General features: G+C 38.6%; 1 long non-coding RNA gene across 3 annotated transcripts in view; it reads left to right on the top strand.

Moving 5' to 3' along the window:
• LOC122233192 overlaps nucleotides 1–25851 on the top strand; it is a 61186-nt gene that overhangs the window by 5673 nt on the left and 29662 nt on the right. For 2 of the 3 annotated variants that reach the window (XR_006210689.1, XR_006210688.1), the window contains exons 3-4: nucleotides 5641–5707; nucleotides 12324–12415. This is a non-coding gene — a long non-coding RNA (uncharacterized LOC122233192). Of the gene's footprint in view, nucleotides 1–5640; nucleotides 5708–6320; nucleotides 6664–12323; nucleotides 12416–25851 lie in introns of those variants that run through there. The other variant, XR_006210690.1, reaches the window with a different exon arrangement.

Genomic DNA, 25851 nt, shown 5'->3' with positions numbered 1-25851 from the left:
AAGTTGTTTCTTACTTGCCATTTTATTTTTGAAATGTATTAATCTAAACTGTCTCCGCAAGTAAAATATTTAGGGACCCTTCACTGTCCAAGGGTCAAACTTAAAATAATAAAAAGTAAGATTACCATTTCAACGAATACTTTTAAAAATTAAGTTATAAGCCTATTTGCTTATATATCAAGTATTAATTATTAAAATCTTCCATCTAAGCTCCTCCCTCAAAATACTAGAGTCTCAAAAAACAAAACAAAACAAAACAAAACAAAAACAGCACACAACAGAAAGATACCAAAGGGAATGGCTGGTGTTACAAAGTCACATGAATAAAATTTCAGAAACATGAATATCATAGGTTAAAGAAACCTGAGAATTGCTAACAAATAGACATACATTCAATTTTTAAATTAACCTTTTAAAAAGTTGCTAGAAAGAAAAGGCTAATTTCAGAAGATTCATCTGCCTCATAAATCCGTTTTGTCAAACAGTGTTACTGATTCACATTTAGAATGCTGGAAGATTTTCATGTTTTATGTAGTCGGGCAGCCCTTGCAAAAGCTTTTCCAGCTGCTGATATTGTTTAAAGTTGGGCAAAATGTCACATAATGGTGACTACTTTTTTTTTTTTCCAACGGTTTTAATTTATTTCTGGGACAGAGAGAGACAGAGCATGAACGGGGGAGGGGCAGAGAGAGAGGGAGACACAGAATCGGAAACAGGCTCCAGGCTCCGAGCCAACAGCCCAGAGCCTGACGTGGGGCTCGAACTCATGGACCGCGAGATCGTGACCTGGCTGAAGTCGGACGCTTAACCGACTGCGCCACCCAGGCGCCCCAATAATGGTGACTACTTTCTTCATCCTATTCCTGTATAAACTTTTTTTGATATACAGTTCATACTATATATAAACATCCCCAAATTTAATCATTCTTGAATCTTTTTAAAAAAGACCTTTTCTTACAAAATGGCAGTTTTTCACTTCCAAATTTTTATCTATGTTTAAAATTATTTGTAGTAGAGATACAAAATCTTTGTTTTATTGTGACTCTGTAGAACCCTAATTGAGAATCTTAAACACAGCTTTGGTTATTTACTTTTTTTTTTAAGCCTGTAAAATTTTTCATGGGATGCAGTAATACTAAGTGAAAATTAGTAACAAACAAAAGTAACTTGAAAGTGGGACATTATATTTATATTACGTTTATAAATACATATAAGTGCCCTATTTATTCATGTCGTGACAGCCCGACTTTATATAATGCAAAAATGTTTCACAAGATAGCTTTTGTACTACTAATAAAATGAACCAATTTGGGTTTGGTGTGGATTTTTTTACTCTAGTTTAGGCTCCAAATTAGTACATGCACATTGGCAAGTACAGTAAATGCATAAGTGAATATTCCTGTTTCCACTTTCTGTCAGTAATTCATTAGTCACATGATCTCAATGTCAGATCACCTTCTTGAGGGGGATCCATTCCCTGGAGTTCCCATCAAAGACATCCACTGCATTTTGGGCTTTAGGATTCCTTTTTTAACTGGAATTTTTATTAAAGTAATTATAAATTCACATGCAGTTTTGATAAATAATACAGACAGATCTCTTGCATACTCTGCCCAGTTGCATTCAATGTAAGAGTTTGCAAAATTAGGACACTGACATAGATCAACTCAACCCACCCATCTTAGGCAGATTTCCCCAGTTTACTAGTGTGTGTGTGTGTGTGTGTGTGTTGGTCTGTACAGTGTTATCGCCTGTATAGGTTCATGTATCCACCACCACAGTCAAAATACAGAATATTTATGCCACCACAAGGATCCCTCAGGGGTCCCTTTTACAATCCCACCCACTTCCTCCTCCTTCCCTAACTCCTGGGAATCAATAATATGTCCTCCATTTCTAAAATTTTGTCATTTCAAAAATGTGTGTAAATGGAATCATACAGAATTCATGATAAATTGTAGTCGCTAAGCCCTGATCCATTAAAAAAACAAAACAAAAAAACTTCAGATTGGAAACCCAAGAGAATCCAGTTACAGTATTGTGATTATATAGTTGCTGCCTCGAGTATTTTTTTACCGTGGTTAAAAAATAAATAAATGATGTACATCGGTCACGTTTCAGAGTACAACACAAACAGTAAAAGTCTAACAAAAAGCTTTCTAACGTTTTCATCTAATAGCAGCTTTAAATAATTGCACAACATTTCAAAATCTGGCTCCTAAACTAATTCAGTTCACAGCAGAGTAGAGCAGAAGATTAGAAAAGTATATGTGGAGAGTGAAACTAACAAAGCAGTGAAAACTTGCAGCCAGTCACATTTCTGGAACTCTCCACTTTATTAATAACAATTTAGAGTTCTCACCTCTTAACATGAATGTCTCCCCATTAAAACAACAGCAATATAACCAACAACCCTTCCTATGCTACTGTTTTGCCATCCTCCCTTTCCTTACAGCCAAGCCCTTAAGAGTGTCATCCACCTTGAGTGCCCCCCGCTTCTCAACCTACTCACATCACAGTCCAGGCACACCTTGTGCCTCAAGTCCTTCATTAAAACTGCTCTCACTACAAGTCTTCAACCACCGATTGTTGCTGAAACCAACAGGCACATTTCAGCCTGTCTTATTTGCTCCGTGACACTCGACTCCCAGAATTCTCCTTTGTGGGCTTCTCGCCCCTTGACCATCCCTCTAATATTGGTATTTCTTGGCTCTCTGACCTGTGTCCTCTTTTCTATTTACTCTCCCGCTGGCAGTACAAACCCAGCAAGTCCAAGGAATCAGGCTGACAACATCAGAAACTTGTAATCCATTTTAGCATTGCCACAAGTAGATGACTAGACATCATGTGCCCCAGTGTGCTTCAGTATGACGTACACAGCATTATTCATGATGTATTCTTTGGTAAAAGTCTTTAGAGCTCATTCTCAGTTACAGAAAATTTAGGATATAAAGGAAGACGCTAAAAAGCACCAGGAGGAAACATCCAGCTTGTGGAACATCCTGTAGGACAACAAATCAGCGGCATGGAAGACCATTTAAGATTAGATGATATTTATGATCTAAAAATAATATGCAACATGTGTACCTTCTTCACATTTTGATTCCAAGAAATACATTGTCAAAAGAGGCATCTTTGTGATAATCAGGAATATTTAAATATGGACTGTGTACTGGATGGTAAAAATCATTGGTAACTTCTCCAGGGGTGATAAATGGCAATGTGGTTTTATGAGAAAATGTCCATATTTTTAGATACAGTGTAACATGTATTCAGGTGGAACAACAATGACTTCTAGGATTTGATTTAAAATATTTCAACAACACAACAAAAAAGTAAGAAGTTAAATGATGACATCCTTCATCCCTTGGGCAAGCCCACCCTACCTTGTGTTTTATCAGTAAATATCAGTGGCATCCGCACATGTGCTCAAGTTGGACATCCAAGAATCATTACGGATTCTCTGTATCTCAGCTTCCACTTGCAATCAAATGTAAAGTTTTGTCAGTTATATCTCTTCAATATTCCTCAGATTCTTTCCTCTCCACCCAAACTCCTTCTACCTCACACAGTTTTAATCCACAGTTTCTACAGTGACTTCCAAGTAGGTATCTTGGCCTCCAGTCTCACCTTGCATAGTCTTTAACCTAACCATTGGAACCTAGGGATGTTTCTGAAATGCAAATCTAACCATGTCAGTGCCTACAAAACACCTTCTGTAGTCTGGCTCATGGGCACCCTCCAGCCCCATCTCTTGACCTGTCATCTTGAAGTCCACGCCTGAAACACTGAACCTTATTATAGTTCCTCACAGAGGGCAGTATGGATGGCCTGTTCCAGTTAGGACAGAGCAGCTGATACTGGACATGCCCTGCCACCATCAATAAGTATAAAACTGGATAAAAATGTATGACGTAACTATTTTTAGGTATTAGTATACAGTGCAGGACTGTCATCCCTAAAAAAGGAGAAAGACGTGAGGTAGACCCCACACAGAGCCCCAGCAGAGAGTGAAAGTTTTTCTGGGTACAGGAAACATGCTAATGTGTCTGGAATTTGCAAGGCAGAGTACACAGAGGCAAGAGCCCCAAAAAAGATGTCCCAGACACCTGCACACCAGTTCCCTCAAAGTCCCTGACCAAAGCTGCTCATGGACAGAGCAAAACTCCATGAGACTTGCTCAGAGCACTGAGTGGTGAACACAATTTCACGGGTATTACAGTGCTGGAAAGATACTAGATTTCTGACCCAGACAGACGTTGGTGAAAACCCTGAGCATTGAGCTGAGACCCCAGAAAGGCCATTCTTGAGGAACAAGGACTAAAAGAAAAGCTAAAATAGGCCCACCCTAGCAAAGTCTAAAGCCATGCCTCCACAAAACCAAGACGGTCCATCAGTAGATTGACTGCTTGTCAGAACAAAACACACCACACTCTCTAGAGAAATACATAATATAGTCCAGAGTCCCTATGTCATAGCATTCATAATGTCCAACAGAGGATGACAAAATAATAAGATGTAAAAAAGCAGGAAAATATCCTTAATCCAGAAAAAAATCAATAGAAATAGACCTACGGATGAGCCATATATTGGAATAATTATAAATAATTATTATAAATAGTTCAGGACTTTGTGAAAAATATAAACATATTGGGAAGACATTTCACTAAATAACTGGAAATTTCAAAAAATGAAATTATAAATGGAAGAATACAGTATCTGAAATACTTAATTCCTGGATAAACCAGGGGAAGAAAGATCAGAGAAATTGAAGATGGGGTCCATAGAAATTATCCAAACTGAAGGTGGGGGAGGATTTAAAAAAATAAAAAAAACAACCCTCAATGACCTGTGGAACAGAATCAAGAGGTCCAATAAACATGTAATTTGATCCTCAGAAAAGAGAAAATAGGGTTGGAAAAACTTGTGAAAATATCCCAAAATTTTTCCAAAATTAGATTATCAATCTTCAGATCCAAAAAATTTTGAAAACCCCAAGCAGAATACATACAAAGGAAACTACCTGTAAGCCCGTCTTAGTCAAATTGCTGAAAACCAAAAATAATGAGAAGATCTTAAAAGAGGCTAAATAGAAAAGACACAGATTTCTCATGAGATTTCTCATCAGAAACAATGGAAGTCAGAAAGCAATAGAATGACGTTTTTAAATATGGGTTCAAAGACAAAAACACTTCTCATTCTTTAGCTGACCTTCCCTGACCCACTGGTTTAGATTAAGCATCCTTCTTGTGTCTTCCTGTGGAAAATGGTGCTCCCCCTATCATAGTACTTGCTTGATTGTTGGTCTTATCTCATGATTATAACCTCCATATGGACACAGACTAGTCTTATGTTTAATATTGTGACTCAACCCTTGGCAGAGTAAGTTGTTCATATTAAGTGCTCAATACTATTCTCTAAGTGAATAAAAAAGGCTGTATTCAATTTATGAAATGATGGCCTGCATGAATAAAATATGAGCTAAAGTTACTTAGGAACATTATATGTATACTTTACATAAACTAAGCCTAAAAGGCTATATATATATATATATATATATATATATATATATATATATACATATACATATATATATAGTAACTATTTCTTATAGTTAATTAATGTGTATATGATTTTCAGTGACCATGAAGAAAACCTATTTAGGAGCCTACAAAAAGCAACCATTTGGATTGAGGATATATTCAAGGTAAATTTCTCTTATGAATATAGTAAAAGTGGAAGGCTAAGTTATCACATGTATGACTTAGGTAAAACTCCATTACAGCTATTCTACTTAAAAGACAGAAAAATCAGGGAAAATCGTCAGTGATGCTGTTTCCAAAAATAAAGCCTGTCTTTAACAGTAGAGGATATAGAAATGTAATTGTAAAAGGCGGGAAAGATACAGAAAGAGAAGGGAACAAATCGTAAGGTCGCCTTACGGCAATAGGTTGGCATTGCCGGCCACATCAGCTCAACTGGCCTGGATCGGAGGCCCCTGCTGTCAGTGTAAATTCTAATGCTCTTAAAACACAGCAGACATTCAATACTGGAGATCTCAGTTGCGCAGAGAGCATCCTCTGGTTGGTGTGCAATAAATGACAGTGTAGGGTCATGTGAGTGAAGCATCGTGTATGGAATTCCTTCTCTCCTCAAGGGGTGTCTCAGGCATCCTGCCTGGAATCCCACGCAAAGCTGCTCACTGAAGATGGCCATCCACTGGACCTTGGTTGGGATTTGGAGCTCTTTAAATTTTCTGTGAGATAGTTTCTTGCTCTGGAACAGCTCATAACAAAAGACTTGGCTTTTCCTTGCTACAGAGAGGCATGTATGGGCCCCTTGGCACACTGTTCCAGAAGTCATTGTTTGGCACCCTTTGGTTTCTGCCAGCTTGTGGAATGTCAGTCTTCCGTCCACCCAAAGCTGACATGGGGAACAGTTGCGCACGGTGACTTCTCCCAGGGATCACTGCAACCATCTGGCCTTGGGGGATGAGTTCAAGCTGATGAATCTTCTTCACGTCACCAACACGAATAATTTCTACACAAGTAAATAGAAGTCATTTTTAAATTCAAAATAATCTCTCTCTGTTTTGAATGTTCTCTCAATTTTCCCCAAAAGCAGTTGAAAAAGAGCCAATAAAAGTGATCTCAGAAATCTCAATGTCATTAGCTTGAATAAATTCTTTACAAATAAAATGGCCAGTCACCTTCAAATTGGCAATGCCTTATTTAAAGATTTTTGTAAATGAGGTATCATTGAGGTATGCCATTATCTTAATTTCAGGTGCACAACAGGATTCAATATGCATATATACTGCAAAAGGATCACCACAATAAGCCTACTTAGCATCCAGCACCCTATATAGTTAACAGAATTTTTGTTCTTATGATGAGAATTTTTAAGACCTACTCTCCTACCTTCTTGGCATCTTCCAAATTTGCAATACGGTATTATTAACTATAGTTACCGTGCTGTACATTATACCCCCAAGACTCATTTTTCTTACTTTAACTGGAAGTTTGTGCCTTTTGACCTCATTCATCCATTTTGCACCCTCCCTCCCCCACCTCTGGCTAATACCTTTCTGTTCTGTTTTTTGTGAGCCTCTGTGTGTGTGTGTGTGTGTGTGTGTGTGTGTGTGGTTTCCTGGGTGGTTTTTGCTTGTTTTTTTTGTTTAGATTCCACATGTAAGTGCCATCATACAGTATTTGTCTCTGTCTGATTTATTTCACTTAGCATAGAACCCTCAAGGTCCATCCATGTTCACAAATGGTTGCATATCTTGGTTATTCTAAATAATTCTGCAGTGAACATGGGGTGCAGATATCTTTTCTAATTAGTGTTTTTGTTTTCTTTGGATAAATGGCTGGAACTGGAATTGCTAGGTCATATGATAGTTCTATTTTTAATTTTTTTGAGGAACTTCCATTCTGTTCCCCATGGTGGCTGAACCAAATAACATTCCAGGCAACAGTGCACAAGAGTTCTCTCTTCTCCACATCTTGCCATCGCTTGTTACTCCTTGTCTTTCTGATGACAGGCCTCCTAATATTTAGGAAGTGATAACTCATTGTAGTTTTTTGGGTTTTTTTTGTTTTTTTTTTTAAATTTTTTTTAACGTTTTATTTATTTTTGAGACAGGAAGAGACAGAGTATGAACAGGGGAGGGTCAGAGAGAGGGAGACACAGAATCTGAAACAGGCTCCAGGCTCTGAGCTGTCAGCACAGAGCCCGACGCGGGGCTCAAACCCACGGACGGCGAGATCATGACCTGAGCCGAAGTCGGCCGCTTAACCGACTGAGCCCCCCAGGCGCCCCCTCATTGTAGTTTTTATTTGCATTTCCCTGATGATCAGGGATGCTAAGCACCATTTCATGTTCCTGTTGGCCATCTCTATGTCTTTTCTGGGAAAAAATGTCTATTCAAATTCTCTGACCATTTTTGAATCAGATTGGAGGTCTTTGTGCTATTGAGATGTATGATTTTTTACATATTTTAAATATTAACCCCTAACCAGATATGACTTTGCAAATATTTTTTCTTATGCGCTAAGTTGCCTTTTAATTTTCTTGAAAATGAAGCCATTTGAAAAATGGTTTCCTTCACTATGAGAATTTATTTTTTTTTTATTTTTTAATGTTTTTATTTATTTTTGAGAGAGAGAGAGAACACAAGCAGGGGAGAGGCAGAGAGGGAGACATAGAATCTGAAGCAGGCTCCAGGCTCGGAGCCGTCAGCACAGAGCCCGATGCGGGCCTTGAACCCACGAACCGTGAGATCATGACCTGTACTGAAGTCAGATGCTTAACCCACTGAGCCACTCAGGTGCCCCAAGAATGTTTTCTTATTTTCAAACTCTTTCCCAATTATTACTCCAATGGATCTAAGTCCAGTTCTAGTAAAATCACAGTCATAATCTCAGGGTGGATAGGTTTGTGAGGGAGGAGAGGAGGGAAAGGATAAGAGATCAAAAATCATTTAGGTAAAAAAGAAAGTAGTTATTCCAAAAACAATATAATTACCTGAATAATAAAATTAACGTATTAAGCATAATAAATGTAAATAAGTTAAATTGTTATTTATTTACTTATTTTATTAAATAAGTTAACATAACAAACCCAAGATTCTAGGCATCAGGGCAAATACCACTCACTGTCCAACAAATGGAAACATGCTACTTTCTCAGGGGAAAAAAGATCCTTTTTCCCGGCATTCAGTTGATCCTTCATTACACAAATCCGTGTTGAGTGGCTACTATGTGCCAGGCACTGTTTAAGTGCATGGAGCGTGGTGCCACACACAGAGACGAGTAATAGTGGGGGGGAAGGGGAACCAAGCAGAATATACTGTGTTTTCTTTCGTGTTCCAATCTGAAGACAGTAAACTGAGTTCTTACGGTGGACTTATTATATAAAACCACCCGTGATGATATTTAGACTCTGGGGGATTATGGATCTCTGGATATTAGAAGAGTCGTCGTTTGACTTAAAATCACATCGAACCAGGGGCGCCCGGGGTGGCTCAGTCGGTTAAGTGTCTGACTTTGGCTCAGGTCATGATGTCACGGCTTGTAAGTTCGAGCCTCACATCAGTCTCTGTGCTGACAGCTCAGAGCCTGGATCCTGATTTGGATTCTGTGTCTCCCTCTCTCTCTGCCCCTCCCCTGCTTGTGTTCTGTCTCTCTCTCAAAAATAAATAAACATAAAAAAAAATCCTTTGAAAACGCATCAAACCAGATCTGGAACATTTATTTTACAGAAAAAAGAGAATAAATCTGATATTGTTATTATTATTAGAGTTATAGCAGAACAGTAAAAGTTCTCCTTACCATCTATAGTAACGTGCACAACAAATAAACCTTCTTCATTTCCCAGGGCAATTCTTTTGTGATTTATATTTGAGGCACAAATATAAACATCAAGGATTTTGAGGGGTGAACATTAGGTAAAGCTATTAAAATAAACTGGACAAATTTATCAATATTGAAAAGTTTAAAAGTCAAATTAGATACATATTCAGCATATATAAAAATGAAACATGATAAGAATAATTAATTTGCATTATTTTCCTTTCAGATTATAGAAGTAAAAATAAAATGACTTTTTCTCAGTAGAAAGGTCACTATAATGTTTATGAATACTTGAATAAAGGGTAATATTTAAGTACTGATACATTTTATAACTCGCTACAAGTAATTGTCTCATGCATGGAAAAATTTTGTAATTGAATTTGTTGGTGCTCTTGGCCGGAACCGGGCGTATGTAAGAACACAGAGAGCACTCAGACCCCTAGTGCAAAGATAGCACTGGGAGCGAATGCCTTGAATACAAAGCACAGAACTTGGCATATATTAGCTCACCTGATACTCTTCGGAACTGAAAAGCAGGCATTATCTGCATTTAACGCGAGTACAGTAGTTAACGGGTTCCACGTTACGCAGCACTAAATAGCCAAGTGGCTCTAGTTCACAAGAAATGATGTTTGGGAAACGAAAGTATTCTTATTTATCGAGTATTGATCTTGGCAGTTCATTCATTGATTCACTTATTTTTCATTTATTTACTGAGTACTGGGAATACAGATATGAAAGACGGTCTCCGCCCTCGAGGGAGGCGGTTCGCGGCTGCTACCCAGGGCCACGCTGCTGGTATGATACCCTTGGAGCCAGATGGGTTTGGGAACTCAGAACCGATCAGACTCGAGAGAGGTGTCCCTGTATATTACAGAAACATCATTTTACACAGGACCTGGGGAACCATCATACAACCAAGTGTACTAATGTACTTGCAGAGTCGTAATGGGCAGGTGGGTTGGGGGAAAGGCCTCCAGCAGCCTCGGTCAGCCAGGTTTTGCCGACCAGTGGGCCGGGAATAAAGTTGTGGTTTCGGGTCTCCATCTGGAGATGGCGGTGAGGCGTGCGGACGCTCGGCAAGAACGCCGTAAACCCATACCTATGAGTGCAGCTGTCTGGGCGGATTGGGTCGGGGGCAGCCCGCTGTCCTAAGCCTCCTTCAGAACGTAGACTGAGTGACTTCTTCTGAGCGTCCCGTGCAAGTCACCCAACACCCCCGCCCACTCACACTTGTCACGCCCGCTGCCCGCTGGGGTTGGCACGGAGTACCTACTGCTGGGCGCCGACAGCTGAGAAGCTGTGACCCGCAATGATTCGAGGGATGTCTCAGTTATGAGGAAGCAGAACTCCGGATGCCAGCTGTTGAGCATCTTTCATCAAACTCACCACTGGTGATGACACTTCCACCCTCTTACTGGTTAGTGGAATAAATGATGTGAGCATCAGGACCCAGGCCGACAGCGAAATGTCAGAATCACTGCTATTGTGATCCTCCTAAAAATACTCAGGAATCCGTCTGAATAATACTGGGCTTCAGCAGTGAAAATAGTTACCGTTTACTGAGTGTTGATTCTGTACCAGGAACTGCTCGAAGAAATGGACATATGTTAATTGATTTAATCCCCACGGAAAACTCAGCAGGTAGACACCACCCTTCTGTCCATTTCACAGGTGAGAAGACGGCCCCAGCAGGGGAAATTGCTGGCAGTCTGCTGCCAGAACCCCGGCTCTGAGCCTCTCTGCTGCTTCAATTCTAGACACAGCTTTGCACCTTTTGATAAGTGTCTTAATTGCAATCAGGCAATGGGTCTTAATTGCAGTCATCATAATCAATGTTGACATTATGCAGCATTCAGGGATCCTTTGTTGTTAAGTCACAAATACTCAGAAGTACTTTGCTTTCCTGGCTGCTATGTGCCCATGACTTACATCATTACTAGCAAATGGCAAGGAAAATTTAAATTTAAAAATGTATACTTAGCCTAGCAGAACTCAAAACTTATAGGTAGAATTTCTTTTGTAAGCATTAATTAAGCAGCAGTGGCATCATTCCCACGTCATAGGTCAGTGCCCAACTATCAGGTGTTTGTAGGGTTTCCGGGTGGCGGGGTAGAGTCTAGATAGATTTCTACCCCCCGACGAAGGAACTAGGAACATCTTTGTGCAGCCTTTGTTAACTACAAGAGTCACGGGCTGACTGTAACCACTGGGGTCACAAGGGGACAGCAGGCCTTTGCTTCCGCTGTCACTTTATAGGTAAAGAATCACTTCCAGAATCACTTGAAATTTTTTATGTGAATTTTAAGCAGCGGGGTGTTTATTTTTTAAGAGATTGCAAAAACGCATTCCTCCTTGATTTTTTTAATTTTGTACTCTTGGTTTGAATTTGAATTGACTTCAAAAGGTTGCCTCAGAGGAAACTATCTTACAAAGTGCCTCTGGTTTCAGAAGCCATGCATTCATGCTACTGCACGATGAACTGTTGTTGGTCACGATGACCTTGAAGGTCAAGGTCATCCTTCTTTCTCTGTCACTATTCTTTCCCTCTTCGCTCACACTCTCAATACCACCCTGCTTTGTAAGCTTCTCCTGTTTTCAGCTATAAACCTGACATCTGTCCTGTTACCTTCCAATAGAATGAATGGGCCCCTCGGAAACATTTGCGTTTTAAGGCACAGATTTAACTGTAGGGTGAAAAGACTGTGGCTTATGTAAAAAGCTCTTTACATTAACCCCAAATAGAAATAGGGGGATAGGTTTATTGTGGCAGGTGGAAGGTAGGAAAGGGGCCGTGGTTCCCCAGCACTTCTGAAATCTCAGCCTCCAATGACCTTGAGCAGCACAAGGAGGTTTGCCCCCTATAGACAGCAGGCAAGAAGGGAATGAAACCAAATGCACAGTCAAGAGATCCGATGGCAGCATGCGTGTTTACTTTAACGATGCGGGGCATTTCCTTTCTCCTTACAGGAATAAAATCGGAAGGCCAGACAGAACTGACAGAAAACACTCCATCCCTGAAAGAAAAGCAGGACGCTGAAAGTGAATAGAATCTCCTGAAAGTGAGTAAGACAATATATAAACATAATCATCAATTGTAATTTCATCGATTTTCTATATTCTTTTCTGTAGTAACAGAGTAATCAGAATATTGTATCAGCAGGGCTTGGCCAGCAGCATATTATTAAAAAACGCAAGTAAACTGCAGGCTGACCCCAGTTCAGGCAGTCCTCATGGACTAGAATGGGAGTACCTGACTGATTCCAAAGCCACAGCCTAGAATAAGGGCCACGTGTCCTCGGATCAGCTATCATCTATCCTATGATAGATCTTTTAAATGTTACTAAGGTACACTTGACATAGAATAAACGGCACATATTTAAAACGGACGTATTAGAAAAGTTTTGATCTACGTATACACCCGTGAAACCATCACAATGGACATAATGAACGTGTCTATCACCCAAAAATGTTTCCTGGGACTGCTTTGTAATCAATCCCTCCCCTTCCCCAAGTAACCACATTAGATGAGTTTGAATTTCCTAGCATTTTGTATAAATGGAAACATACGATATGTATTTTTTTCTGTCTGGTTGCTTTTTCTCAGCATCATTATCTTGAGATTCATTTGTATTGTTGCATAGATAAATACATTTCTTTTCATTGGTGAATAATATTCCATTGTGTGGATATGCCACAGCGTATCCATTCACCCAAATGGATGAATTTGGGTTGTTTCAAGTTGGGGCTATTTTACCGAAAGCTGCTATGCATGTGTATGTATATCTTTCATGGATGTATGATTTCCGTTGGGGAAACGCCTGGCAACAAAGAAACTGGAAGATACAGTAAGTGTGCATTTAATTTCCAAGGAACTGCCAAACTCTTTTCCAAAGTGGTTACTCGGTTTACAAAGCAGCGTATGAACGTTCTACGTCCTCACATCCTCCCAACACTGGAAATGGGAATTTTAGCCTTTCTTGTGGCTGTGTAGTGATATCTCATGGTTGTTTCATTTGGATTTCCCTATCTATTAATGGTGTTGAGCATCTGTTCGCGTGCTTACTTGCCATATGTGTATCTTCCTTGTTGAAGGACCTTCTCAGATCTTTTGCCCATCTTCTGAAAATGGAGCTATTTGTTCTCTTCTTATTGGGTTTTAAGAATTCTTTCTGCATTTTGCATTAAGTCCCGGTCTGGTATTTGATTTGCCCCCACTCGGCAGCTTCTGTGACGCTCCTAACAGTGTATTTCAGGGAGCTACAGCTTTGAATTTTGATAAAGTCCAGTTTATCAGTTGTTTTCTGTGTTGTGCTTTGGTGTCATATCCGAGAATTCTTTGTCTTATCCAAGATCAGAAGGGTTTTCTCCTATGTTGGCTTCTGGTACTTGATAGTTTTAGGTGTTACACTTGGCTCTATGATCTATTTTGAGTTAACTTTTGTATATGGTAAAACATATGGACTGAGGTTGATTTTTTTGCATACAAATATCTAAAATTCCAGTACCATGGACTGGACTAGGACCACCTGACTGACTCCAAAGCCACTGCTAGAATAAAGGCCAGGTGCCCTCAAAGCAGCTCATTTGATAGATTTTTTAAAATGTTACTAAGGTATACTTGACGTAAAATAAGCTGCACGTATTTAATTTTTTAATGTTTTTATTTTTGAGAGAGAGAGAGAGAGAGAGAGAGAGCAGGGGAGGAGCAGAGAGAGAGGGAGACACAGAATCTGAAGCAGGCTCCAGACTCTGAGCCATCAGAACAGAGCCTGATGCGGGGCTCGAACCCACGAACCACAAGATCATGACCTGAGCTCAAGTCGGACACTCAACCGACTGAGCCACCCAAAGCACCCCTAAACTGTACATATTTAAAGTGGACAATTACAGCTTGTACAAAATGTTGTATATAGTTGACCCTTGAACAATGTGGGGGTTGGGGCACTGACCATCCCTCTGCAGTCAGAGGTCCATGTGTAACCTTTGGGGTGCCTGGGTGGCTCAGTCGGTTAAGTGTCCGACTTCAGCTCAGGTTGTTGCATCCACACGACTCCTGAAACAGAATGCTACAGGCACCAGTGACAGTCACAACAAAGTTTATTACAATGAGAGGCAAGGCCGACCGATCGGGACCAACACTCTTGATAAGAGTGCGGCCCCGAACAGCCGGGGTACAGAGTTTTTATAACCGATCACATCGTTTTATCATCACCTGGGAACAGAACAAAGAAACAATTTCCAGATGAGTTAGAAACAGTTGCCTAATGAGGTGTTTACTTTAGACTTTCTGCCTCTAAGTTGCAACCAGTGGATCTCCTTGACCCTGCCTCTGATGCTCTTTTCTTTGAACTTTTGCTTCCTTAATTGGTGAAGCCTAATTTACAAGAGTATGAGGCGTAATTTATAAGAGTAAAGCAAGGCTGTTATCTCTTAACCTTCAATGTCAACACAAAGCTGTTATTTTTCAAGCTAAGCATTAGCCCTACACTACAATTTAACCCTTACAAGGTCACGATCTCACAGTCCGTGAGTTCGAGCCCCGCGTCGGGCTCTGGGCTGATGGCTCAGAGCCTGGAGCCTGCTTCCGATTCTGTGTCTCCCTCTCTCTCTGCTCCTCCCCCGTTCATGCTCTATCTCTCTCTGTCTCAAAAATAAATAAACGTTAAAAAAAAAAAGAAATCCATGTGTAACTTTTAACTTCCTCAAAACTTAATTATGAGTCACCTGCTGTTGATTGGAAGCCTTAACTGATAACTTAAACAGTAGATTAATACATATTTTGTATTTTACATGTATTATATACTATACTTGTACAGTAAAATAAGCCAGAGAAAAGAAAATGTTAAGAAAATCATAAGGAAAAGAAGATACATTTATAGTATACTGTACTGTGTTCATCAAAAAAAATTTGCCTATGAGTGGACCTGTGCAGTTCAAACCCATGTTGTTATGAGATCAGTTGTCTGTTAATAGATTAGAAAATCCAGAAATATATACACAAATCTATTACGTATATATGTGTACATACTTTTTGTGTATTTGCAAATATATTTTGTATAGATGTTATAAATATTTTATATATGTATATATTTTTGGATTTGTTCTTTTTGTCAAAGTTGTTTTGTCTCTTCTAACCCTTTTGCATTTCCCTGTGACTTTTAGAATTAACTTGTCAATTTCTACAAAAAATGAAAAAGCCTGCTGGGATTTTGATTAAGATTCTGTTGAAACTAGGGGCGCCTGTGTGGCTCAGTCGGTTAAGCATCCGACTTCGGCTCAGGTCATGATCTCACCGTTAGTGCGTTCGAGCCCCACGTGGGGCTCTGGGCTGACAGCTCAGAGCCTGGGGCAGCCTGGGATTCCTTGTCCCCCTCTCTCTGTGCCCTTCCCTGGCTCATGCTCTGTGTCTCTCTCAAAAACAAATAGACATTACAAAAAATTAAAATTAAGTTAAAAAATAAAATTCAATTAAAAATTTTTTATAAAAGACTGTGTTGAAACTATAGATCAGTTTCGGAAACACCCATTTTAAAATACTGACTTTTCCAATGCACGAACACAGTGACTCTCCATTTATTTAGGTCTTTGTTAGTTTTTTAATCAATATTTTATAGTTTCAGTGTACAAGTATCGCATATCTTTTGTCACATTGATTCCTAACTTTTAATCTGTTTTGATGCTTTTGCAAATGGTATTGCGTATTTAATTTCAATTTCTGATTACTTGTTGCTAGTATAAAGAAGAACAATTCCTTTTTATGTGTTGATCATATATCCTGCAGACTGGCTAAATTCATTTATTCCAATAGCTTTTTTTGTAAATTGCATTGGATTTTCTTCCTACGTGTTCATTTTGTCTATGAATAACATTGCATCCTTCTTTCCAACACGGATATGTTTTATTTCTTTTTCTTCCCTGGCTAGGATTTCCAGCACAAGGTTAAATCAGGGTCGTGGAAGCAAACGTCCTTGTCTTCCTTCTGATCTTAGAGAGAAAGCATTGTCTTTTGCCACTAATTATGATGTTAACAGTAGGATTTTCATAGATGCCCTTTATCAGGATGAGGAAGCTCCCTTCTAAGAGTTCATCAAGAATAAGTATGTGATTTTGTCAGTTGTGTTCACTGTGTCTATTGACGTGACCTTTTTTCATTTGTGGACATAGTAAATTACATTGATTTTGGAATGTTAACCCAGCCTTCCTGAGATATACCACACTTGCTCATGATGAGATGTAATTTTTACATAACATTGGATTTGATTTACTAACATTTTGGAAAGACTTTTTGCAACTAAGTTCACAAAGAATATTGGTTTGTGCTTTTTTCTTATTTTTTAAATTTTGTTTCATCATGATGTAGTCTTTAATCCCCATCACCTATTTCCCCATTCCCCCCACCCACAACCCCTCTGATTACCATCAGTGTGTTCTCTATAGTTAAGAGTCAGTTTCTTGGTTTCTCTGTCTCTTGTTTTTCCTTTGCTCATTGTTTTGTTTCTTAAATTCCACATATGAGTTAGATCATATGCTATTTGTCTTTATCGGACTGAACTTATTTTGCTTCACATTATACTCTCTAGCTCTATCCGTGTGGCAAATGGCAAGATTCCATTCCTTTTATGGGTCAATAATATTCCACTTACATATATTTATATATATATGTATTATATATATTTATATATATGTATTACATATATTTATATGTATCACATCTTCTTTATATTCTTTATATATATTTATATTTATATTAAAATATATTATATATTATTCTGTTAAATATATATGTATATAAATATATGTATATAAATACATGTATATAAATGTATGTATATAAATATATGTATATGTACATAAATATATATATCCCCCACATCTTCTTTATCCATTTATCTGTCAGTGGATACTTGCACTGCTTCCATAGTTTGGCTAATTGTAAATAATGCTGCAATAAACATAGGGGTGCATGTAGCCCTTTCAATAAGTATTTTTGGGTAAATACCCACTACTGAAATTACTGGATTGTAGGGTAGTTCTATTTTACAATTTTGAGGACCCTCCAAACTGTTTTCCACAGTGGCTGCACTAGTTTGCATTCCCATCAACAGCGTAAGACAGTTCCTTTTTCCCACCTCCTCACCAATATTTGTTGTCTCTTGTGTTTTTTTATTTTAGCCATTCTGACAGGTGTGAGATAGTTTTGATTTGCATTTCCCTGATGATGAGTGATGTTGAGCCATCTTTTCATGTGTCTGTTGGCCATCTGGATGTCTTCTTTGGAGAAATGTCTGTTCATGTCTTCTGCCCATTTTTAATTGGATTATTTGACTTAGGGGTATTGAGTTGTATCAACTCATTATATATTTTGGACACTTACCCTTTATTGGATGTGTCATTCGCAAATATCTTCTATTCAGTAAGTCGCCTTTTAGTTTTGTTGATTGTTTCCTTAGCTATGCCCAAACTTTATTTTGATGTAGTCCCAATAGTTTATTTTTGCCTCTATTTCCTTTGCCTGAGGAGATATTTCTAGAAAAAAGTTAACTATAGCTGATAGAGAAATTATTGCCTATGCTCTCTTCAAGGACTTTTATGGTTTCAGGTCTCACATTGAGGACTTTAATTCATTTTGAGTTTATTTTTACAGATGGTGAAAGAAAGTGATCCGCTTTCATTCTTTAGCATGTGGCTGTCCAGTTTTCCCAACACCATTTGTGGAAGAGATAGTCTTTTTCCTGTTTTATACTCATTCCTCCTTTGTCATAGATTAATTTGCCATATAATTATAGGTTTATTTGGGGGTTTTCTGTTCTATTGTCTTATGTGTCTGTTTGTATGCTAGTACCATACTGTTTGAATTACTGTTGCTTTGTAATATAACTTGAAATCTGGAATTGTGATACTTCCCAGTTTTTTCTTTTTCAAGATTTCTTGGGCTATTTGAGGTCTTTTGTGGTTCCATACAAATTGTAGGGTTATTTGTTCTAGTTCTGTGAAAAATGCTGTTGGTATTTTGATAGGGATTGTATTAAATCTGTAGGTTGCTTTGGGCAGTATAGACATTAACCATATTTGTTCTTCAATCCAAGAGCATCGATTATCTTTCCATTTTTTTGCATTGTCTTGAATTTCTTTCCTCAGCGTTTTATAAGAGTACAAGTATTTTACCTCTTTGGTTAACTTTATTCCTAGATATTTTATTGGTTTTAGTGCAATTGTAAATGGGATTGCTTTCTTAATTTCACTTTCTACTGTTTCATTAATAGTGTGTAGGAATGCAACAGATTTCTGTTTATTAATTTTGTATCCTTTGACTTTACTGGATTCATTTATCGGTTCTAGTAGTTTTCTGGTGGAGTCTTTAGGGTTTTCTATATGTAATATCTTGTCTTCTGCAAATAGTGAGAGTTTCACTTCTTCCTTCCCAGTTTGGATGCCTTTTATTTCTTTATGCTGTCTAATTGCTGTGGCTAGAAATTCCAGTAGTGTGTGGAATAAAAGTGGTGAGAGTGGACATCCTTGTCTGGTTCATGACCTTCAGGGACAGGCTTTCAGTTTTTACCATTGAGTATGGTGTTGGCTGTGGGTTTTTCATGTAAGGCCTTTATTCTGTTGAGATATGTTCCCTCTAGATCTACTTTGCAGGAGGTTTTTATCATGAATGGGCATTGTACTTTGTCAAATGCTTTCTCTGCATCTATTAAAATGATCATATGGTTTTTATTCTTTCTGTTAGTGATGTGACAATTCACATTGATTGTTTTGCAAATATTGAACCACCCTTGCATCCAGGAAATAAATCCTACTTGATCGTGGTGTGTGATTTTTTTTTAATGGATTATTGGATTTGGTGTGCTAACATTTTGTTGAAGGATTTTGCATCTATATTCATGAGAGATACTGGCCTGCAATTCTCTTTCTCGTGGTGTCTTTATCTGGTTTTGGTATCAAGGTGATGCTGGCCTCATAATGAATTTGAAAGTCTTCCTTCCTCTTGTATTTTTTGGAATAGTTTGAGAAGAAAGGTTTGTGCTTTTCTTGTCTGGCTTTGAAATCAAGGTAATGCAGGACCCATAGAATGAGCTGGGACGTGGTCCCTGCTCTTCAGTTTCCTGGAAAATCTCATGTAGAATTGGCATTATATGTTTCTTGTATATTTGATTTTTTGACAATACCTCATGGTGTGCCTGGGTGGCTTAGTCAGTTAAGTGTCTGACTTTGGCTCAGGTCATGATCTCACAATTTGTGGGTTTGAGCCCTGCATCAGGCTCTGTCCTGACAGCTTGGAACCTGGAGCCTGCTTTGAATTCTGCATCTTCCTCTCTCTCTGCCCTTCCCCTGCTCATGCTCAATGTCTCTCTCTCAAAAGTAACATTAAAAATTTTTTTTAATAAAATACCTCAGTAAAACTGTTTAGAGTTGGAATTTTTTCTTTGTGGGACAGTGTTAAATTAAAACTCAATTACTGCAGTGCCTGGGTGGCTCAGTCAGTTATGCATCCAACTCTTGATCTCAGCTCAGGTCATGATCTCACAGTTCGTGGGTTTGAGCCCCACGTCGGGCTCTGCGCTGACAGCATGGAGCCTGCTTGGGATTCTCTCTCTCTCTCCCTCTCTCTCTCTCTCTCTGTCCCTCCCTGGCTCATGTGTGTGCCCTCTCTCTCTCTCAAAAAAAAAAAAATTAAACTAAAATTAAATTAAATTAAAAAATAAATAAATAAAATATACTTTAAAAAAATTCAGTTACTTAATAGACCAGGCTTCCAGTATGGCTGGTTGGAACAGGTGCTGTTTTCTCGAATTCTTCAGGTAGTCCTTTCACTGGCCTCTAATAGTTTCCTCACAAGCATGTACTGATCAGCAATCTGCTGACTCCTTGAATGAGATCCTCTATAGATCCCTGGAGATTTCTCTCTCTCTGTCTCTCTCTTTTTCAACTCCATGTCTTCAACTCTAGGAGTCTACCTGGCTCTGCCCGGGATTCCACTTCCTGTGTTAGGTACTAGAAACTCTCACAAGGCAGTAACTTGAGGCAAATATACAGATTGCTTCGTTGGTTTCCATTTTTTCAGGGATCGCTGCCTTTTGCTGTCTGATGTCCAGCACCTTAAATCAGTTTCTTGGTTATTTCAGAGCGAAAGTTAAAAGTGGTCCCTGCTACTCCATTCATTCTTTTTTTTTTTTTTTTTAAGTGATGTCTACACCCAATATGGGCTCAAACTCCCCATCCCGAGACTGAGTCACATGCTCTTCCTACTGAGCCAGCCAGGCGTCCCGAGCCCCTGTTACTACATTTGGGTTGAAAGTAGAAGTCCGTTTGATCCCGCTCACTTGATGATATTCTACTTCTTCGACATCGGCAACTGACTTAGGTCTCTTCCGCCACGTGCTCATTCTCCATTGTAACCTTACTGCTGTCGCCCTTTCTTATTCTTGTTGACTTAAAAGCCCAGTACCATCTGTCATTGTTACTCTTCTCTTCGTTTTCCTTTTCCTGTCACTCACTGTGTCCTGTGAGATCGCCTTCGTAGTATTTCGTGTACCCGTCTCTCCTTTTGTATTCCTGCAGCCGCCACCTTCGTGCAGACACTCACTCAATCTGAACACTGGACAGTTGCAAGGTGGACTTGTCAACTCCAGCACTGCTTTCACTTCCCGTCCCCAACACCACACACACACACACACACACACACAATCATATATATATATATGTATATATGTGTATACATATGTATATGCATATACATATATATACACATATATACATATATATGTATATATACATATATATACACATACATACATATATATATGTATATATACGTATATATATATAAAAATCTGCCAGGCTAATCTTTCTAAAGTCACCTTCAAGATTATCTGGTTTTCTGCGCCAGTTATTCAAGGTACTATCAAGTTTCTGACAAGGGTGACATTAACTAGTGTGAAGAATATAGACCAGAGTTTCTGAGTAAGGAATCAAAATAAGACAGGACGAACATAGAGACCCGCACAATCTGTGATAAGGGGAGCATTCAGGCTGAGCATTGTCATCATGGTGCAAGTGACACCTGGGGCCACAGGAAGTGATGGCATCATCTGGGGTGCATGCAGAGCGGGAGGAGAAAAGGCCAAGGACAGATCATCGGATACACTAAGAGGAGTGCGTAGAGGGGCTTAAAAGATTCAGAACAGGAAGGAAGGAGGAGAGAACAATTTATTGCATTTCTTTCAACAAGGTATACTTGCGACAAGTTCACTGATTCAGTATTATTTAATAATAAACACTTAAAGAGACATCTGCAAAAAATGGCAGAGAAGGGATCTCTGAAGATTGTCTTATTCATAAAAAAGGAAAAACAGGGCGCCTGGGTGGCCCAGTCGGTTAAGCGTCTGGCTTCAGCTCAGGTCATGATCTCGCAGTTCGTGAGTTCAAGCCCCGCGTCAGGTCTGTGCTGTGCTGACAGTTCAGAGCCTGGAGCCTGCTCCAGATTCTGTGTCTCCCTCTCTTTCTGCCCCTCCCAGCTCGCTCTCTCTCTCTCTCTCTCTCTCTCAAAAATAAACATTAAGAAAAAAGAGAGAGAGGTAAAACTGGTAAAATTCATCAAAATCAACTTTTTCATAACTGTAAATTAACTAAAATTTGTGTCAATCTGAAGAGGCTTTCCTCAAGGAATACAGCTAAATCTTGGTAGGAATCAGGAATTTTGTGGTGGTTTAACTTGCCCTAGTCCCATGCTCCATATTCCAACTCCTCAGTAGCCTTGAAAGATAGCATTCTGCATTGATGGAGCGTCCTAGAAACCAGTGGACTTGAGGGAGCAGAAAAGAGGAGGAGGAATGAGAAAGAAACTGGTGTATCCGACTTAATTCAGAGCTCTCCAAGTTTGAAAAATCTATCGCCAAGGGCCACCTACAGAAAACAACTGCATGGAAGCGTTTTAACTGCACAACTGCCTAGGCACTGTTTAACAATTGCGGGGGGGGGGGAGATTAACCAAAAACCCTAGAACAAAAAAATAAGAACTGAGATGTCCATAAGGGTCTTTGAAAAGTTCTGACGTACTGCTAGGAATCTAGATGTACATGCACATGTACAGGGCTGTGATCATTCCTAGCGCTGTGCATATACTCAGGAAAGACCTGAGAAGGCCATAAGGTCTCACTGCTGGCTGACTTTGGTATGTAGATTAATTGTACATCATATTTGGGAAGTTTTCAGCCGTTATGTCTTCCATGGTTCTTGAGCACTTGCACAAGTAAAAGTGAAGGTTAAGACAGTGTTGCCAACTGCCTGGCTGAGTATTGAAGGAGTGCCCCAGTTTGCACACAGAATCTTTCAGCAAAGTCTGGGATCCAGGTGTTTATTAAAAAAATCCCTGCACAATCACTAGCTGACTACTAAGCTAACAAAGCTTAGCTTTGCTAGTCTAGAGACTAGAGACTTCAGTGACCACACGTGACAAAGAATATAGACTTTGTGACCACAAAGAGAATATAGACTTCAGTGACCACATGTGACAAAGAATATAGAACATAGAATATAGACTTTTCTGAACCAATCTGCAAAGTAGCGCAGATTGGTTCAGAAAAGTCACTACAGAAACAAACAAAAATTACAAGTAACAACAGCAAATCCTGGAGAGGAGGTGGAATTTGATTACCAGAGTTGCCGGTTTAATTATCTGAAATGTCCAGTTTTTAAGAAAAAAAAAATACAAGACATGCAAAGAAACACAAAAGTGGGACCCAATACAAGGGAAAAACACAACCAGTGGAAACCGTCCCCCAGGAAATTCAGATGTTGAATTTACCAGACAGAGATTTAATTCAACTATTTTAAATGTGTTTGATGACCTAAAGGAAACCATGTCTAAAGAACTAAAGAAAATTATGAGAATGATGTCTTACCAAATAGAAAATATCAATAAGAAATTCAAAATTACAAAAAAAAAAAACCAAATAGAAATTCTGAAGTTGAAGAATAAAATAACTCAATGAAAAATTCACTAGAGGGGCTCAAAAATAGATTTGAGTAGGTGGAAGACAAAATCACTGAACTTGAAGATAGGCCAATTCATACCATCCAATCTAAGAAAAAAAGAATGAAGAAAAATGAACAGGTTCTCAGAGGCCTGTGGGACACCAAATACAATACTAAGATACACATAATGGGAATCCCAATGTAAGAGGAGAAACAAAAGGGGGCAGGAAGCATAATTGGATGTATATCTCAATTCAATAACCTAACTCTCCACCTTAATAAACTAGTAAAAGAAGAAAAATTGAACCTGGAATAAGCAGAAGGAAGGAAATAACAAAGAATAGAGCTAAAATCAGTAAAATAAAATAGAAAAGGAAGAAAATCAAGAAAACCAAAAGTTGTTTCTTTAAAGGATTAACAAAATTGACAAACCTTTAGCTAAACCAAGAAAAAAATGCGAGAAGATTTAAGTTACTAAAACCAGAAATTAAAGAGAGAACATAACCAACTGACCTTTCAGAAACTAAAAGAAGTATAAGGGAATACTATGAACAATCACTTTCAAAAAAAAAAAAAAAAGGAAAGAAAAGAAAATAAAATCTAAAAGAATAGAAAAATTCCTAGAAAACACAAAGTATTAATGGTAACTCAAGATATGGAAAATCTGAATAGATTTATAACAAGTAGAGATGGAGGTAGTAACCAATAACTTTCCCAGGCACCTGGGTGGCTCAGTCATTAAACATCTGACTTCAGCTCAGGTCGTGATCTCACAGTTCGTGAGTTCGAGTCCCATATCAGGTGAACTCGAGCCCTGCTTCATATGAACTTGTGCCCCGCTTTGGGTAAAACACGAGCCCTGGGTGAGCCCCACTTCTCTCTCTCTCTGCCCCTTGATCACTTGCACTGCTCTCCCCCCCCCAAAAAAAATTCCCATAAATAAAAGCTCAAGACCAGATGGCTTCATTAGTGAATTCTACCAAACATATTTAATACCAATCCTTCATGAACTCTTCCCAAAAAATAAGAAGAAAGAGTACTTTCCAGCTCATTTGGAGGCCATTATTACTCTAATACCAAAACCAGGCAAAAATATCCCAATAAAACAAAACTACAGATCAATATTCTGTATTAACACGGATGCAAAACTCTTCAATAAATTCTAGCAAATCCAATCCAGCAGAAAGTAAAAAGGATTATGCACCATAACCAAGTGGGATTTATCCCAGGAATAGGTTCTATAGAAAATTTGTCTCAGGTAAGTTCTTTATAAAAAGATTACTCAATTTAATACATTTAGTAAAGGGGAAAAACTATGTGATCCCCTCAATAGACAAAACGAAACATGTGATTCCACTTATATAAAGAACCAGAGCAGCAAGTCCATAGAGACAGACGCAGATTAGTGGTTGCCAGGGGCTCGGGGCAAGGGAGAACGTGGAATGACTGCGAACGCACGTATGGTTTCTTTTTGGCATGATGAAAATATTCTAAATTAGATTGTGGCGATGGTCGTACAACCTTGTGAATATACACAAGTGAATTGCACACTTTAAAATGGTGAAATTTATGGCATGTGAATTACATCTCGCTAGAAAGACTAGTTTTGAGATTCTATTTCTTTTCTTGGCGCACGCGCGCGCGCACACACACACACACACACACACACACACAGAAAATAACGTTTGACTAAAAAACCTCTTACGTCAGGCTCTGTGCTGACAGCTCAGGGTCTGGAACCTGCTTTGGATTCTGTGTCTCCCTCTCTCTCTGCTCCTACCCCGCTCATGCTCTGTCTGTCTCTCCTTCAAAAATAAACGTTAAAACAACAACAACAACAAAACAAATGTTTTACAAGTATGCATTGAATTATAGTCCATGCCTTAGAGGTGGTGATGCAAACTTTAGGCAAAATCTTCTATTTTGAAGTTTACATGGCAATGGAGAAAATCAGCAGCTTTAATGTAAAGCAATGTAACTAACAACACTGTTTAAGAAAATATCAGAATTCACTTTTATTCACATTTTTTTATAAAAAAGAATTCTCTTTCAAAGCTTACCTCATGTCAGTCGCTTGACTCACGACAACGTTGGGTTTTGAGTCTTTTTCTTCATCTGTGTTATACAGAAAGTTTGAAGTCACAAACTATGGTCAGTGCTCTCTGCCATCCTTTTTTCACCCCTGTTTTCTTTGGGATATTTAGTTTTGATTTAAAATAAACAAACAAATAAAAACAATCTAAGTTGAAACATCAAATACTATCCAGTTATTACACGTAAAATTAAAAAATAAACCTGTGTTATAAATCTGTCACCTATTAAAGATGGGGAGCAAAGTTGTGTAACATAATTGAAATTTTAAAAAACAAGGCAATTCCTTCGAAGATTCAAAATCTCTTGTGAGAATAAGATTGACACCATTTCAACTAACACTAGCAATTTATTCAAATAATTTCTTCCTCTCCGGTAACATGAAATTCAAATACGGTAACTCTGTGCCTCAAATTCAACTCAG

This window comes from Panthera tigris, chromosome D4 (genome assembly GCF_018350195.1).
Source record: "Panthera tigris isolate Pti1 chromosome D4, P.tigris_Pti1_mat1.1, whole genome shotgun sequence".
NCBI lineage: Eukaryota > Metazoa > Chordata > Mammalia > Carnivora > Felidae > Panthera > Panthera tigris.
Note: the sequence above shows the minus strand (reverse complement) of the source record. Positions and strands in the feature narration are given on the sequence as shown.